Raw genomic sequence first — 17754 nt, forward strand, 5'->3', positions numbered from 1 at the left:
CAGATATATGACAGAGTTAGCCACTAAAAATCAAAAGGGAAACAATGTGCTATTTCATAAATGGTTCTGGGCTAACCATTTATACGGATGAAAAAATAAAATTGAATCCCCACATTACACCATACAAAATCAGTTGCAGATCAATTAAAGAAGACTTCATTTGAAAGGAGAAACTTCAAAAAAAATTTTAAGGGAAAATATCTTTTAGGATCTCAGGTTAGAGAAAACATTCTTAGTATATCAGTAAAATGCCTATCATAAAGAAAAGACTGGTAAGTCTGAAGCATTGAAATTGAGAACTTGTGTATCACAAGACACCACAAAGTAATTAAAAGGCAACTTATAAACTTAGAGGAGATGAAAATATTAAGTCATGTAACTGGCAAAGAATTAGTATCAGAAAGATATAAACAATCCCTATAAATAAGGAAAAACACAAATTGTGCAATAGAAAAATAGTCCAATGATATGAACATGTTTTTGACCAAAGAAGAATTCTACATGGCCTATAAAACACGGGCTTCCCTTGTGGCTCAGCTGGTAAAGAATCCGCCTGCAATACAGGAGACCTGGGTTCGATCCCTGGGTTGGGAAGATCCCCTGGAGAAGGGAAAGGCTACCCACTCCAGTATTCTGGCCTGGAGAATTCTATGGACTGTATAGTCCATGGGGTTGCAAACAGTCAGACACGACTGAGCGACTTTCACTTTCTTTCACTTGTAAAACATGAAAAGCGGGTGGTGGGTAGGTGGCCTGGATGCAGCCCTAGAGAAAACCTCTCTTCCTTTTTTTCCCCCACCTTTTCTAGATCTTTAGTTTGGGGATAGTCCTTCTGTCCAGTCATGCCAAAGAGGAAAGTTACCTTCCATGGTGTGAGAGATGAGGACGATGAGGATGAAATCAGTGTCCCCAAGAAAAAGTTAGTGGACCCTGTGGCTGGGGTAGGAGGCCCTGGGAGCCGCTTCAAAGGCAAACACTCTTTGGACAGCGATGAGGAGGAGAATGATGATGAAGGGTCCAGCAAATATGACATGTTGGCCTCAGAGGATGTGGAAGGTCAGGAAGCAGCCACACCCTCCAGTGATGGAGGTGTGTGGATCATACTCTTCAAGCTGCAGGAGGAGATAGAGGAAGGTCACTTTGAGGCTGATGGAAACTATTTCCTGAACTGGGATGCTCAGATATGAGACAGTTGGCCAGACAACATTGATTGGGTGAAGATCAGAGAGCGGCCACCTGATCAGCAGCCACTGTCAGACTCAGAGGACAACGACAGCTTGGCCAGATGCCAATGAGCACCCAAGCCCTCCTGGAGGGCAGTCTGGAGCTGATGTTGCCAAGAGAGACAGTGGCTGGGCACTGAGGCATCTGGGAACTTGAGGGGGGAAGCAAAGGGGGCAACAAGGGGACTAGGTAGCCCAGTTCCCCTCATGAAGGCTACTTTCGGGATGGGATTTATTGCTGGAAGCTGGATCCTCCTGGTCGCCAGTTCTAGAAATCCAAACAGACTGACTTTGACCTCTACATCTGAGCCTACTGAGGATGGTCCCTTCTTTTCTGGACTTTGTGGAGGAGGCTCTGCCTGTGTCAGGCAGTGAAGATGTTGGGGCCCACTTTTCAGTCAACTTCCTTTTCCCAATAAAAGTCTTTAGTTGTGGGGGGGGGACAAGAAAAGCTGCAAACCAATTTTAATCAGAGAAACAGAAAATAAAAACATAATGATATGAATTTTACAACCAAATTTGTAATAAATTAAAAGCCTGTTAATAAATGTTGGTGAAGATGAGGAGTAACAAAACTTTTACACTCTGCTGATACAATGATATGAACTTTTTGGAAAAGCTGAATATGCTTATTCTCTATCACCAAGTAACTTCCTCTCCTATACACATACTCTAGAAAAATTCTTGAACATGTACAAGAAACATCTACAAGAATGTTTCAAGGAGGGAGACCCAAGAGGAAGGAGATATAGGTATACCTATAGCTGTGTCATGTTGATATATGTCAGAAACCAACACAATATTGCAAAGCAATTATCCTCTAATTAAAAATAAATATAAATAAAGAAGGAAAATGTTTCACAGCAGCATTTATAATGCCAAAACCTGAGAACAAACCACTTATTCATGAATAGGAAAAATTTAAATTATAAAATATGCATACAATGGGATATAATACTGAAAATGAATAAAATACATGCAATTACATAAAAGTATCTCAGAAATATACTGTTAATGGAATAAAAACTCACAGCATTATTCCATCCCTATGAAGTGAAAAACATGCAAATATAAACAATATTTTTTATAAATATATATATATATATATATACACATACATATGTACGTGATTTTTTTTAATAAATTTATTTATTTTGGTTGGGGGCTAATTACAATATTGTAGTGGCTTTTGCCATACATTGACATGAATCAGCCATGGGTTTACATGTGTTCCCCATCCTGAACCCCCCTTCCACCTTCCTCCCCATCCCATCCCTCTGGGTCATCCCATTGCCCCAGCCCTGAGCATTTGTCTCATGCATCAAGCCTGGAATGGTGTTCTGTTTCACATATGATAATATACATGTTTCAATGCTATTCTCTCAGAATGTCCCACCCTCACCTTCTCCCTCAGAGTCCATAAGACTGTTCTATGCATCTGTGTCTCTTATTCTGTCTCGCATATAGGGTTATCGTTACCATCTTTCAAATTCCATATATATGCATTAGTATACTGTATTGGTGTTTTTCTTTATGGCTTACTTCACTCTGTATAATGGAGAACAGTGTGGAGATTCCTTAAAAAACTGGAAATAGAACTGCCATACGACCCAGCAATCCCACTGCTGGGCATACACACCAAGGAAACCAGAATTAAAAGAGACATGTGTACCCCAATGTTCATCGCAGCACTCTTTATAATAGCCAGGACATGGAAGCAACCTAGATGTCCATCAACAGACGAATGGATAAGGAAGCTCTGGTACATATACACAATGGAATATTACTCAGCCATTAAAAAGAATACATTTGAATCAGTTCTATTGAGATGTACGTGATTTTTAAAACTGAAAGAGCAAGAGGATAGTGAATACACAATTCAGTACAGTTCCTTCTTATCATGAGGGTGCAGCAGTTTTCAAGTGCACTGATAATGCTCTATTTCTTAAGCTAGCTGGAAGACATATGGTGCTCATCTATTATTCTTTCGGATATATGACATGGTTATAAACATTTTACACATCAGTTGAGAAAATATGTATTTGAAGTGGTAGTCAAACTGTGCTTCATTGAACTGCCTAAAAGATGACTATAGGAGGGGGCAAAAGGATGCCAGAGATATGGGAGTGTTAAGGAGGAAAGACTCGGGACCCCCCAACTCCGACTTCACTCAGAGCAGCTGCAGCCTTCCGAATATAGAAGAAGGTTTGAAAACCACTTCAAGCAATTTGCAAAAAGAAGAGTGTGCACTGAGTCACAAGGTCCCCTTGTACACATATATTTGCTTGTATGGCATTAGCTATTTGGCAGAAGGCCAAAGAAATCAAAAGCCTAAGTAGCAATTTGGCATATTTGGTGATGGTAGTTCATCACTCCCTTTGCAAAGTTGTTTTGTAAATAAGAATGAGAACACTTATTCTGTACAGTATGAAATGAAGCTCTCACAGGAAAGGTGAGCCTCACTTTACAGCCGACTAGGTTCTCAAAAGGTGGGTACAAATGACATTTCTGTATAACCAGCTGTATCTTTCCACAAACAAATACGACCATTTCTGACATGTTTTGTATCCATCTTTGAGTAGTCATCACTACTGATTATTTACCTCTTTAGTTTTCATTTTACTAAGGTCTCTCCTCCAAGATGTTAGTACTCTATACACATACAAATACACCAAGAGAATATAATATTTAAAGAAACAAAATGAGAAATTGAGGAATATGGGAAGGCATTTTATAATGTTACTAATCATGTCCCTAATCCATCAGAACTTTTAACTTTGAACTTTCATGCATAAATAAATGCTCTTATATACAAATATCGTTATAAAGGATTCTGTATAAAAAGGATTTCCAAGTCCTACTGGGTGACCTTGTATTCAATAAAGGAGCCACTCTATATTGTGCATCACAAACTAGTGTACCAATAGTGCGGGGAGATTCAGCAGTGTGTGACAAGATTTGGTGCATATTCTGGAACAAATTCCTGGGACTTCACTATTATTCAAAGACTTAGAGGAGAGCAGAAGATGGCGGAGGAATAGGACGGGGAGACCACTCTCTCCTCCACAAATTTATCGAAAGAACATCTGAACGCTGACCAAACTTCACAAAACTACTTCTGAAGGCTGGCTGAGGACGTCAGGCTTTCACAAAAACTGCGCATTATCTTCAAAAGAGGTAGGAGAAATTATAAAAGATAAAAAGAGAGACAAAAGAGTTAGGGACGGAGACCCGTCCCGGGGAGGGAGTCGTAAAAGAGGAGGAATTTCCAAGCACCAGGAAACCCTCTCACCGGCGGGTGTGGGGGAGGATTTTTTATCTCGGAGGGCAACGTAACTGGGAGGAAAAAATAAATAAAATCGACAGATTACGTGCCTAAAGCAACTCCCAGCAAAGAACCCCAGACGCTCGCATCATCCGCCACCAGCAAGTGGGGGCTGAACGGAGAGGAGCGGGCGGCATTGCCTAGGGTAAGGACCGGGCCCGAGTGCCCCGAGGGCAATCTGAGGGAGCTAAGGTGAGATAGTAACCTAAACTGTGGGACAGCGAGAGAGAGAGAGAACTATCCCGCGAAAAGCCCAACTCTAAGGCACTGCCGGCCCGCTCACAGAACAAAGGACTGAGCGATACCAGAGGAGAGCTAGCCGGCTGCGGACCGCGCCATCCCCCGCCGGACACAGCGGGCAGGCGGGGCCCGCCAGAGCCGGAAAGGGGCAAACTCGGCTCCAGAGAGGGCACCCCCTACCAAACTGCAAACAGGCTCCCAGTTTTTAAGCAAAGACTGCCTGAGATCCCGGAGGGTCGACAGCAGCCGGGAGGGTCGCAGCCAGAGACCAGCTCCCCAGAACCGACACAAAGCACACCGGAGCCGGGCGCGCCCGTAAACCGAGGCGGGGACCAGGGAGGTGATAAGCCGCACCGCCCCAACAGGGGACAGCGCCCTCGCCAAACTCCTGGCCGCCTGGGCAGCTCCGACCGGGAACGGCACAAGCCGCGGGCAAAATCGAGTCTGCGCCTTTGTGGAGTAACCGGGAGCCTGAACCTGAGCGGCTTAGTCCTGGGAAGTGCACGCAGCTCAGGGCCCGCTCCCCGGCCGAGTAACCTGAAGCCTGAGCAGGGTAGACGGGGAAAGCACACACGCCGTGAGCGGGGGCGAACCCAGTGCGGCCGAGACACTGCGAGCTTACCACACACACGCCAGAATTGCAGTGTTCCTTCCTCCCCACAGCACGATTGAACAAGCGAACCTAAAGAGATCACCTCCACCGCTTTGTTGCAGGGCGGAAATTAGATACTGAAGAGATCTCCAAACAGAAGCCAAATAAACAGAGGGAAGTGCTTTGGAAGGGACAGGCCAACAGATTAAGATCCCTGTAGCTAATACCGACTGCATTAAAAAGGACCTACAGATCTTGAAAAGTATAAGCAGGAATAAGGATCTATCTAAAACTGAGCAGATCCCACACTGCTCACAACAGCTCCAGAGAAAGTCCGGGATATATATATTTTTTACTATTATTATTTTTTTTAATTTTTTTTTAATTTTTTTTTTTAATTAAAAAAATTTTTTTTTCTCTTCTTTCCTTTTTCTTCAAGTCCTCTATTACACCTTTAACTTTCATTTTCATAACCCACTATTAACTTGCAAAAAAAAAAAAAACCCCTATTTTTGAAGCAAACTACATACATATATCTTATACCTTTTTTTTTTTTAATGTTTTTTTCCTGTTCTACATTTTTTTACTGTTTCTTTTTTTACTGTTTTACTGTTTTTTTTTCTTTTTACACTGTTCCCTTTTTTCTTTCTTTTTTTTTTTTTTTAGATTGTAAGTTTTATAAGAGTCTAACCTCTGCTCTAGATTTTTAATCTGTGTTTTACATATTTGATATCAACTTTGTACATTTAAGAACCCAATCTTTAGGACCCATTTTTACTCAGGAGTGTGATCACTGGCCTGATCACTCTCTCCCCCTATTGATGCTCTTTCTTCTCCCCCAGGGAACCTCTATCTCCCACCCTCCTCCTTCTCTTCTCAACCCAATTCTGTGAATCTCTGAGGGTGTTCTGGGTACCGGAGAACACTTCAGGAACAGGATACTGCCCAGATCTCTCTCTCCCCTCTTAATTCCTCCCTTTCTACTCATGCTCACCTCTGTTACCTTCCTCCCCCCTCTCTATGTATCTCTGTGAATCACTCTGAGGGTTCCAAACTGTGGAAAGCACAGAGGGAAGTGCTTACTGGCTAGATTGCTCTCTCCACATTTGAATTCCCCTCTTCCCCTCCTGGTCACTTCAACCCCCCCCCCCCACCTCATCTCTCCATGTAACTCAGTGAACCTTTCTGGGTATCCCTCACTGTGGAGAATCTTTTCACCATTAACCTAAAAGTTTTATTATTGAGGCTGTATGGAAGGAGAAGTCTTGAGGCTACTGCAAGAATAAGACTGAAAGCCAGGGGAAACATTAATTAATAAGAGACCATCCAATAGCCTCCATAAATTCACTGAAACCAAGCTCCACCCAAGAGATAATAAGTTCCAGAGCAAGACATACCACGCAAATTCTCCAGCAACGCAGGAACATAGACCTGAGCATCAATATACAGGCTGCCCAGAGGCACACCAAATCCATAGACATCTCAAAAATTAATACTGGTCACTCCATTACACTCAAGAGAGCAGAAATCCAGCTCCACCCACCAGAACACCGACACAAGCTCCCCCAACCAGGAAACCTTGACAAGCCACCTGTCCAACCCCAACCGCAGTGAGGAACCTCCACAACAAAGAGGAACTTCATACTACCAGAATACAGAAGGGCCACGCCTAACACAGCAATCTAAACAAGATGAAAAGGCAGAGAAATACTCAGCAAGTAAAGGAAAATGAGAAATGCCCACAAAGCCAAACAAAAGAGGAGGAGATAGGGAATCTATCCGAAAAAGAATTTAGAATAAGGATAATAAAAATGATCCAAAATCTTGAAAGCAAAATGGAGTTACAGATAAATAGCCTGGAGACAAAGATTGAGAAGATGCAAGAAATGTTTATCAAGGACTTAGAAGAAATAAAAAGGAATCAATATAGAATGAATAATGAAATAAAGGAGATAAAAGACACTCTGGAGGGAACCAACAGTAGAATAACGGAGGCAGAAGATAGGATAAGTGAGGTAGAAGATAGAATGATGGAAATAAACGAAGCAGAGAGGAAAAAAGAAAAAAGAATCAAAAGAAATGAGGAAAACCTCCGGGACCTCTGGGACAATATGAAACGCCCCAACATTCGAATCATAGGAGTCCCAGAAGAAGAAGATAAAAGGAAAGGCCATGAAAAAATACTCGAGGAGATAATAGTTGAGAATTTCCCTAAATTGAGGAAAGAAATAGTCACAGAAGTCCAAGAAACCCAGAGAGTTCCAAACAGGATAAACCCAAGGCGAAACACCCCAAGACACATATTAATCAAATTAACAAAGATCAAACACAAAGAACAAATATTAAAAGCAGCAAGGGAAAAACAACAAATAACACACAAGGGGATCCCCATAAGGATAACAGCTGATCTTTCAATAGAAACCCTTCAGGCTAGAAGGGAATGGCAGGACATACTTAAAGTAATGAAAGAGAATAATCTACAACCCAGATTACTGTACCCAGCAAGGATCTCATTCAGATATGAAGGAGAATTCAAAAGCTTTACAGACAAGCAAGAGCTGAGGGAATTCAGCACCACCAAACCAGCTCTCCAGCAAATGCTAAAGGATCTTCTCTAAACAGGAAACACAGAAAGGATGTTTCAACACGAACTCAAAACAACAAAGTAAATGGCAACGGGATCATACTTATCAATAATTACCTTAAATGTAAATGGGTTGAATGCCCCAACCAAAAGGCAAAGGGTTGCTGAATGGATACAAAAACAAGACCCCTATATATGCTGTCTACAAGAGACCCACCTCAAAACTAGGGACACACACAGGCTGAAAGTGAAAGGATGGAAAAACATATTCCATGCAAACGGAGACCAAAAGAAAGCAGGAGTCGCAATACTCATTTCAGATAAAATAGACTTTAAAATAAAGGATGTGAAAAGGGACAAAGAAGGACACTACATAAAGATCAAAGGATCAATTCAAGAAGAAGACGTAACAATCATAAATATATATGCACCCAACATAGGAGCACCACAATATATAAGGCAAATACTAACAAGTATGAAAGGGGAAATTAACAATAACACAATAATAGTGGGAGACTTTAATACTCCACTCACGCATATGGATAGATCAACTAAACAGAAAATTAACAAGGAAACACAAACTTTAAATGATACAATAGACAAATTAGATTTAATTGATATTTACAGGAGTTTCCACCCCAAAACAATCAATTTTACCTTTTTCTCAAGTGCACATGGAACTTTCTCCAGGATAGATCACATCCTGGGCCATAAATCTAGCCTTGGTAAATTCAAAAAAATTGAAATCATCCCAGCCATCTTCTCTGACCACAATGCAGTAAGATTAGACCTCAATTACAGGAAAAAAACTATTAAAAGTTCCAACATATGGAGGCTAAACAACACGCTTCTGAATAACCAACAAATCACAGAAGAAATCAAAAAAGAAATAAAATTATGCATAGAAACGAATGAAAATGAAAACACAACAACCCAAAACCTATGGGACACTGTAAAAGCAATACTAAGGGGAAGGTTCATAGCAATACAGGCGTACCTCAAGAAACAAGAAAAAAATCAAATAAATCAACTAACTCTACACCTAAAGCAACTAGAGAAGGAAGAAATGAAAAACCCCAGGGTCAGTAGAAGGAAAGAAATCTTAAAAATTAGGGCAGAAATAAATGCAAAAGAAACAAAAGAGACCATAGCAAAAATCAACAAAACTAAAAGCTGGTTTTTCGAGAAGATAAACAAAATTGATAAGCCATTAGCCAGACTCATCAAGAAACAAAGGGAGAAGAATCAGATCAACAAAATTAGAAATGAAAATGGAGAGATCACAACAGATTCCACAGAAATACAAAGGATCATAAGAGACTACTACCAACAGCTATATGCCAATAAAATGGATAACTTGGAAGAAATGGACAAATTCTTAGAAAAGTATAACTTTCCAAAACTGAACCAGGAAGAAATAGAAGATCTTAACAGACCCATCACAAGCACGGAAATCGAAAGTGTAATCAGAAATCTTCCAGCAAACAAAAGCCCAGGACCAGACGGCTTCACAGCGGAATTCTACCAAAAATTTAGAGAAGAGCTAACACCTATCCTGCTCAAACTCTTCCAGAAAATTGCAGAAGATGGTAAACTTCCAAACTCATTCTATGAGGCCACCATCACCCTAATTCCAAAACTAGACAAAGATGTCACAAAAAAGGAAAACTACAGGCCAATATCACTGATGAACATAGATGCAAAAATCCTTAATAAAATTCTAGCAAACAGAATCCAACATCATATTAAAAGGATCATACATCATGACCAAGTGGGCTTTATCCCAGGAATGCAAGGTTTTTTTAACATCCGCAAATCAATCAATGTAATACACCACATTAACAAATTGAAAGAAAAAAACCATATGGTTATCTCAATAGATGCAGAAAAAGCCTTTGACAAAATTCAGCATCCATTTATGATTAAAACCCTCCAGAAAGCAGGAATAGAAGGAACATATCTCAACATAATAAAAGCTATATATGACAAACCCACAGCAAACATTATCCTCAATGGTGAAAAATTGAAAGCATTTCCCCTAAAGTCAGGAACAAGGCAAGGATGCCCACTTTCACCACTACTATTCAACATAGTTTTGGAAGTTTTGGCCACAGCAATCAGAGCTGAAAAAGAAATAAAAGGAATACAGATAGGAAAAGAAGAAGTAAAACTCTCACTGTTTGCAGATGACATGATCCTCTACATAGAAAACCCTAAAGACTCTACTAGAAAATTACTAGAGTTGATCAATGAATATAGTAAAGTTGCAGGATATAAAATTAACACACAGAAATCCCTTGCATTCCTATACTCCAATAATGAGAAAACAGAAAGAGAAATTAAGGAAACAATACCATTCACCATTGCATCAAAAAGAATAAAATACTTAGGAATATATCTACCTAAAGAAACAAAAGACTTATATATAGAAAACTATAAAACACTGATGAAAGAAATCAAAGAGGACACAAACAGATGGAGAAATATACCGTGTTCATGGATTGGAAGAATTAATATAGTGAAAATGAGTATTCTACCCAAAGCAATCTACAGATTCAATGCAATCCCTATCAAGCTACCAATGGTATTTTTCACAGAACTAGAACAAATCATCTCACAATTTGTATGGAAATATAAGAAACCTCGAATAGCCAAAGCAATCTTGAGGAAGAAGAATGGAACTGGAGGAATCAACCTGCCTGACTTCAGACTCTACTACAAAGCCACAGTCATCAAGACCGTATGGTACTGGCACAAAGATAGAAATATAGATCAATGGAACAAAATAGAAAGCCCAGAGATAAACCCACGCACATATGGACACCTTATCTTCGACAAAGGAGGCAAGAATATACAATGGAGAAAAGACAACCTCTTTAACAAGTGGTGCTGGGAAAACTGGTCAACCACTTGTAAAAGAATGAAACTAGAACACTTCCTAACACCGTACACAAAAATAAACTCAAAATGGATTAAAGATCTAAACGTAAGACCAGAAACAATAAAACTCCTAGAGGAAAACATAGGCAAAACACTCTCCGACATAAATCACAGCAGGATCCTCCATGACCCACCTCCCAGAATATTGGAAATAAAAGCAAAAATAAACAAATGGGACCTAATTAAAATTAAAAGCTTTTGCACAACAAAGGAAACTATAAACAAGGTGAAAAGACAGCCTTCAGAATGGGAGAAAATAATAGCAAATGAAGCAACAGACAAACAATTAATCTCAAAAATATACAAGCAACTTCTGCAGCTGAATTCCCGAAAAATAAATGACCCAATCAAAAAATGGGCCAAAGAACTAAACAGACATTTCTCCAAAGAAGACATACAGATGGCTAACAAACACATGAAAAGATGCTCAACATCACTCATTATTAGAGAAATGCAAATCAAAACCACAATGAGGTATCATTTCACACCAGTCAGAATGGCTGCTATCCAAAAGTCTACAAGCAATAAATGCTGGAGAGGGTGTGGAGAAAAGGGAACCCTCTTACACTGTTGGTGGGAATGCAAACTAGTACAGCCACTATGGAGAACAGTGTGGAGATTCCTTAAAAAACTGGGAATAGAACTGCCATATGACCCAGCAATCCCACTGCTGGGCATATACACCGAGGAAACCAGAATTGAAAGAGACGCGTGTACCCCAATGTTCATCGCAGCACTGTTTACAATAGCCAGGACATGGAAGCAACCTAGATGTCCATCAGCAGATGAATGGATAAGGAAGCTGTGGTACATATACACAATGGAATATTACTCAGCCATTAAAAAAAATACATTTGAACCGGTTCTACTGAGATGGATGAAACTGGAGCCCATTATACAGAGTGAAGTAAGCCAGAAAGAAAAACAACAATACAGTATACTAATGCATATATATGGAATCTGAAAGATGGTAACGATAACCCTATATGCGGGACAGAATGAGAGACACAGATGCATGGAACAATTTTATGGACTCTGAGGGAGAAGGTGAGGGTGGGACGTTCTGGGAGAATGGCATTGAGACATGTGTATTGTCATATGTGAAACAGAGCACCATTCCATGTTCGATGCATGTGACAAGGGCTCGGGGCCGGGGCAGTGGGATGATCCAGAGGGATGGGAGGGGGAGGGAGGGGGGTGGGGGGTTCGGGAAGGGGAACACATGTAAACCCATGGCTGATTCTTGTCAATGTATGGCAAAAACTATTACAATATTGTAAAGTAATTAGCCCCCAAGTAAAATAAATAAATTTATAAAAAAAAAAAAAAAAAAGACAGAATGCCATTTCATAGATGCCACAAAAGGCATGCTGGAAAGGGTATGGCTATAGTTTGTTGATTGACTTCTTGTAAATTTCAAGGGTTAGGAATGAATATCTAAATATACCTAAAAAAATGAAATGTCTCACATTTTAATGCATCAGGCCTATGAGATCACTAATTATTTGTTCCTTATTTATAATAAAGTTGCCTGCTTTTCAAAAAAAAAAAAAAAAAGAATTTTCCATAGTTTGTTGTGATCCACACAGTCAAAGGCTTTGGCATAGTTAATAAAGCAAAAGTAGATGTTTTTCTGGAAAAAAAAAAAAAAAAAAAAAAAAAAAAACAAAGACTTAGGGGCAGGGAAAGATTCAAGTGACTTAATTAAGTAATCAAAAGCAGTATTTTTATTAAAACAAACATTCTTAAAAAGAAATCTATATTCATATAATATTCTTATAATTTTAAAGTACAACTATTCAAAGAAATATCTTACTTTCAAAAGTACTTAGAACTCTGCCCCTCTTACCCTAACAGTTAAAAGTTTACTCTTCTCTCCCATTATGGGTACACTGTCAGAAAAGCTTGAGAAGCTAAATCTACAGCATCTAGGGTTCTGCCTTCAGGTACTACTGTGCTTGCGCATGCCGTCATGTACATGCACGCTTTCCTTTTTCTCCATTCCAGATTAGTCTCTTTTTCCAATTAAAGGCTGGTTCCCCTGCCCCCGCCCCCCCCCCTGCTCCGAAGCATAACAAGAGAAGCCTAAGCAACCTCAGAACTGAAACACTTCATATATTCACTCTTCTGCTTGACTTTCTCACTGGAACGAGAGTAGGTAATAAAGGGTCAAAAATAGGGTGACCTGGATGTACTTTTACTTCCTGCGGTCAGGAGAGTACAGTGCATGTGCTTCCTAGGGCACTAAGGTTGACTTCCACTTCCGTTGTGCTTTGTGAGCGGAGTCATGCAGAACACAGAAGGACACAATCCTTCCTGTGAGGAAAACTGGTATGATTCCGTTGGGGGCGAATCTTTTCGAAATGAGCGAGAACCTGTTGAAAATCTTTTTTGGGACTTTAAGATAAACATTTTAGGTAAAAAGGATGAAACCATAATACATTTTTGTGACAAATGCGACTTACCGATTAGAATCTATGGGCGGATGATTCCATGCAAGCATGCTTTTTGCTACACTTGTGCTATTTTACATAGAGAAGAAGGGGATAAGACGTGCCCAGGCTGTAGTAATTCTGTGCAGCGAATTCAGAAGCATAGGCAAGGTTCTCTCTTTGTGTGTAGCACTGTTCCAGGATGTAAGAGATCTTATTTGTCTCAGAGAGACTTACAGGCTCATATCAACTTCCGCCACGTGAGTGCTGGAAACTCTGTTCCCTATACTTAACTTGAAAATGTTCATTCAGCATATTGTACCACCACCAGCTAAAATCTATGATTATCTTAAAAAGCTGCCAGACAAGCATCATATGAACCATATTGCTATGTCGCTTCAGTCGTGTCCGACTCTGTGCGACCCCATAGACGACAACCCACCAGGCTCCCCATCCCTGGGATTCTCCAGGCAAGAACACTGGAGTGGGTTGTCATTTCCTTCTCCATATTATACCAAAGCAATACATTATGATACCACCACCTTTTTTGCAAAGGAGTTGCCCAAGCTGCATAATCAGCCACAAGATATTCATGCTCTTACAGCAGAATTAGTTGTCCGTGCTTCATCTCTACATCCTTCAATGAGTCAAGAAACTGAGTCAGAAAGTCTTTTTGTTTCAACAAGAAAACATAACAATTTAATAACTGTTCCTATTCAGACTGACTCAAATTCAGGTACTTGAGAACCACTACCTCCTGTCTCTGCAACTGCTCACCATCATCGTGAATATCAGAGTCAACCAGTGGTATTGAATTCTCATCACACTGTGCCATCACAGTGATATTCTATACCACACTACCTCCTCTGCCATCAAGATGTCATCTAAGGCCACATCATTCCCAGGCCACAGGTACTTTTCACTTGATTCATAGCCAAGTTTCAGATAAGTCAGTGACTTCTATTCCACCACCTTCTCCATAGACATCTTATTGCTCAGATATCACCTTGTATGAAATATCTTCCACCAGGACCTATCTCACCTCAATGGGTAATCCACCTGTAAGTATACACCCTTCTCACCATTATAATGCTTACTCTTTACCCCAGTTTACTGAAGATCAAGGAACTCTGAGCACTTCATTCATATTACTAGGGGAAATAAATCATAGTATGTGCCCTGTACCCATTCCATCATGAAAGCAGTGTCTGCCTTTTTCAAACCTCATTTCTTGGACTACATTTCCTAGATCACACAAGATATAAGCCATATTACCAGTAGTAATATTATTTTCAACAGAAGATTCGATGGTGGGGGGGAGTATTGTCAACCATCTAATTAAGCTTTGAACATTTGGGGAAAGAAAAGCACCTCTTACAGAATTGGCTATAAAAAAAAGATGACTATAAAACATTTAAAACCACTTAAAATGGTTCTAAGGCTTGATCTTGGGAGTGATTTTAAGTACTTTACTATAGTACAGATAAGTGGCTCAGTTGAGAATAACTATGCTTTAACAACTTTGCTCCTGTAGTATGGTAAACTGACCCAGAAGTGACCATTCGCAATATTATTTTCAGAGGCACTGGGGGGGGGTGTTGCTGTGTTTTTCTTTCAAAAGTGTTGTTTTTGTTAAATTCAATATTTACTTTTTCTTGTGATATATTTTCCCAACCTGGGTAAAAACAAATTTCAATATGCTCATTAAAAAAAAAAAAAAAAAAAAAAACAATAAGGCCTTTGTACATAAATCTGTCTCCCTGTAACTTGTACCATTCTTGTTTCTAGGCCCAAATTGCTTTTTCTTTACTGTAACTTAGGCTGTGTGGGCCAAACCATCTTCAGGCTGAGCCCTGCCCTGGATTCTCGACATCACACAAACCAGCAGTATTTAAGCAGCTCTAGCCCAGATCTGTCAAATCCGGCATCAAACCCCTCTTACTACTCCAACCCTGATCTTTTAAGATATGAATGACTCTTTTATTAATTTACTTTAATTGGAGGATAATTACAATATTGTGGTGGTTTTTGCCATACATCGACACGGGTGCACGTGTCCCCCAATCCTGAACAGTCCCTCCCACCTCCCTCCCTACTCCATCCCTTTTGACTGTCCCAGAGCATCAGCTTTGAGTGCCCTTCTTCATGCATTGAACTTGCACTGGTTATCTATTTTACATATGGTAATATACATGTCTCAATGCTATTCTCTCAAATCATCCCACCCTCGCCTTCTCCCACAGAGTCCAAAAGTCTGTTCTTTACATCTTTGTCTCTTTTGCTGCCTTGCACATAGGATCATCATTACCGTCTTTCTAAGTTCCATATATATGTATTAATATACTATACTGTTATTTCTCTTTCTGACTTACTTCACTCTGTATAATAGGCTCCAGTTTCATCCACCTCTTTAGAACTGACTCAAATGTGTTCTTTTTTATAGCTGAGTAATATCCCATTGTGTATATGTACCACAACTTCCTTATCCATTCAACTGCCGATGGACACCTATGTTGCTTCCATATCCTAGCTACTGCAAACAGTAGTGCTAAATGAGCACTGGGGTACATGTGTCTCTTTCAATTCAGGTTTCCTCAGTGTGTATGCCCAGCAGTAGGATTGCTGGGTCATACGGCAGTTCTATTTCCAGTTTTTTAAGGAATCTCCACACTGTTCCCCATAGTGGCTGTACCAGTTTGCATTCTCACTAACAGTGTAAGAGGGTTCCCTTTTCTCCACACCCTCTTTAGCATTTATTGTTTGTAGACTTTTTGATGGCAGCCATTCTGAATGGTGTGAGATGATACCTCGTTGTGGTTTTGATTTACATTTCTCTAATAATGAGTGACGTTGAGCATCTTTTCATGTATTCATGTGTTTATTAGCCATCTTTATGTCTTCTTTGGGGAAATGCCTGTTCTTTGGCCCATTTTTTGATTGAGTTGTTCATTTTTCTGGTATCGAGCTGCATGAGCTGCTTGTATATTTTGGAGATTAATTCTTTGACAGTTGTCTCATTTGCTATTTTCTCCCATTCTGAAGTCTGCCTTTTCACGTTGATTATAGTTTCCTTCATTTTACAAAAGCTTTTAAGTTTAATTAGGTCCCATTTATTTTATTTCCATTACTCTGGGAGGTGGGTTATAGAGAATCTTTCTGTGATTTATGTCAGAGATTGTTCTGCCTATGTTTTCCTTTAAGAGTTTCATAGTTTCTGGTCTTACATTTAGATCTTTAATCCATTTTGAGTTTACTTTTGTGTATGGTGTTAGAAAGTATTCTAGTTTCCTTCTTTTACAGGTGGTTGACCAGTTTTCCCAGCACCACTTGTTAAAGAGATTGTCTTTTCTCCATTGTATATTCTTGCTTCCTTTGTCACACATAAGATGTCCATGGGTGTGTGGATATGTCTCTGGGCTTCCTATTTTGTTCCATTGATCTATATTTCTGTCTTTGTGCCAGTACCATACTGCCTTGATGACTGTGGCTTTGTAGTAGAGCCCGAAGTCAGGTAGGTTGATTCCTCCAGTTCTATTCTTCTTTCTCAAGATTGCTTTGGCTATTTGAGGTTTTTTGCATTTCCATACAAATTGTGAAGTTGTTTGTTCTAGTTCTCTGAAAAATACTGTTTGTAGCTTGATAGGGATTGCACTGAATCTATAGATTGCTTTGGATAATACACTCATTTTCACTATATTGATTCTTCCAATCAACAAACATGGTATATTTCTCCATCTATTTGTGTTCACTGTTTGTGTATAGGAATGCAAAGGATTTTTGTGTATTAATTTTATGTCTTGAAACTTTACTATATTCATTTATTAGCTCTAGTAGTTCTCTGGTGGAGTCTTTAGGGTTTTCTACGTAGAGGATCATGTCATCTGCAAACAGTGAGTTTTACTTCTTCTTTTCCAATCTGGATTCCTTTTATTTCTTTTTCTGCTCTGATTGCTGTGGCTAGGACCTCCAAAACTATGTTGAATAGTAGTGGTGAGAGTGGGCACCCTTGTCTTGTTCCTGATTTTAGAGGAAATGCTTTCAATTTTTTGCCATTGAGGGTAATGTTCGCTGTGGGTTTGTCATATATTGCCTTTGTCATGTTGAGGTATGTTGCTTCTATGCCTGTTTTCTGGAGAGTTCTTATCATAAATGGGTGTTGGATTTTGTCAAAGGCTTTCTCTGCATCTATTGCGATAATCATATGGTTTTTATCTTTCAATTTGTTAATATGGTGTATCACATTGATTCGAGTATATTGAAGAATCCTTGCATCCCTGGAATAAAGCCCACTTGGTCATGATAATATGATCTTTTTAATATGTTGTTAGATTCTGTTTGCTAAAATTTTGTTGAGGATTTTTGCATCTATGTTCATCAGTGATATTGGCCTGTAGTTTTCTTTTTTGGTGGCATCTTTG

At 39.6% G+C, this 17754-nt stretch overlaps 2 pseudogenes; both read left to right on the plus strand.

Annotated features, from left to right (window-relative positions):
- The first annotated feature begins 842 nt into the window (after window positions 1–842).
- On the plus strand, window positions 843–1363 carry LOC145535591 (CD2 antigen cytoplasmic tail-binding protein 2 pseudogene; annotated as a pseudogene).
- Window positions 1364–13389: 12026 nt separating this feature from the next.
- LOC145535592 (E3 ubiquitin-protein ligase Hakai pseudogene) lies at window positions 13390–14535 on the plus strand (annotated as a pseudogene).
- Window positions 14536–17754: the final 3219 nt, after the last annotated feature.

The sequence above is a fragment of the Giraffa tippelskirchi genome, chromosome X (assembly GCF_054371585.1).
Source record: "Giraffa tippelskirchi isolate mGirTip1 chromosome X, T2T-mGirTip1v1.2.pri, whole genome shotgun sequence".
In the NCBI taxonomy this organism is placed as follows: Eukaryota; Metazoa; Chordata; class Mammalia; order Artiodactyla; family Giraffidae; genus Giraffa; species Giraffa tippelskirchi.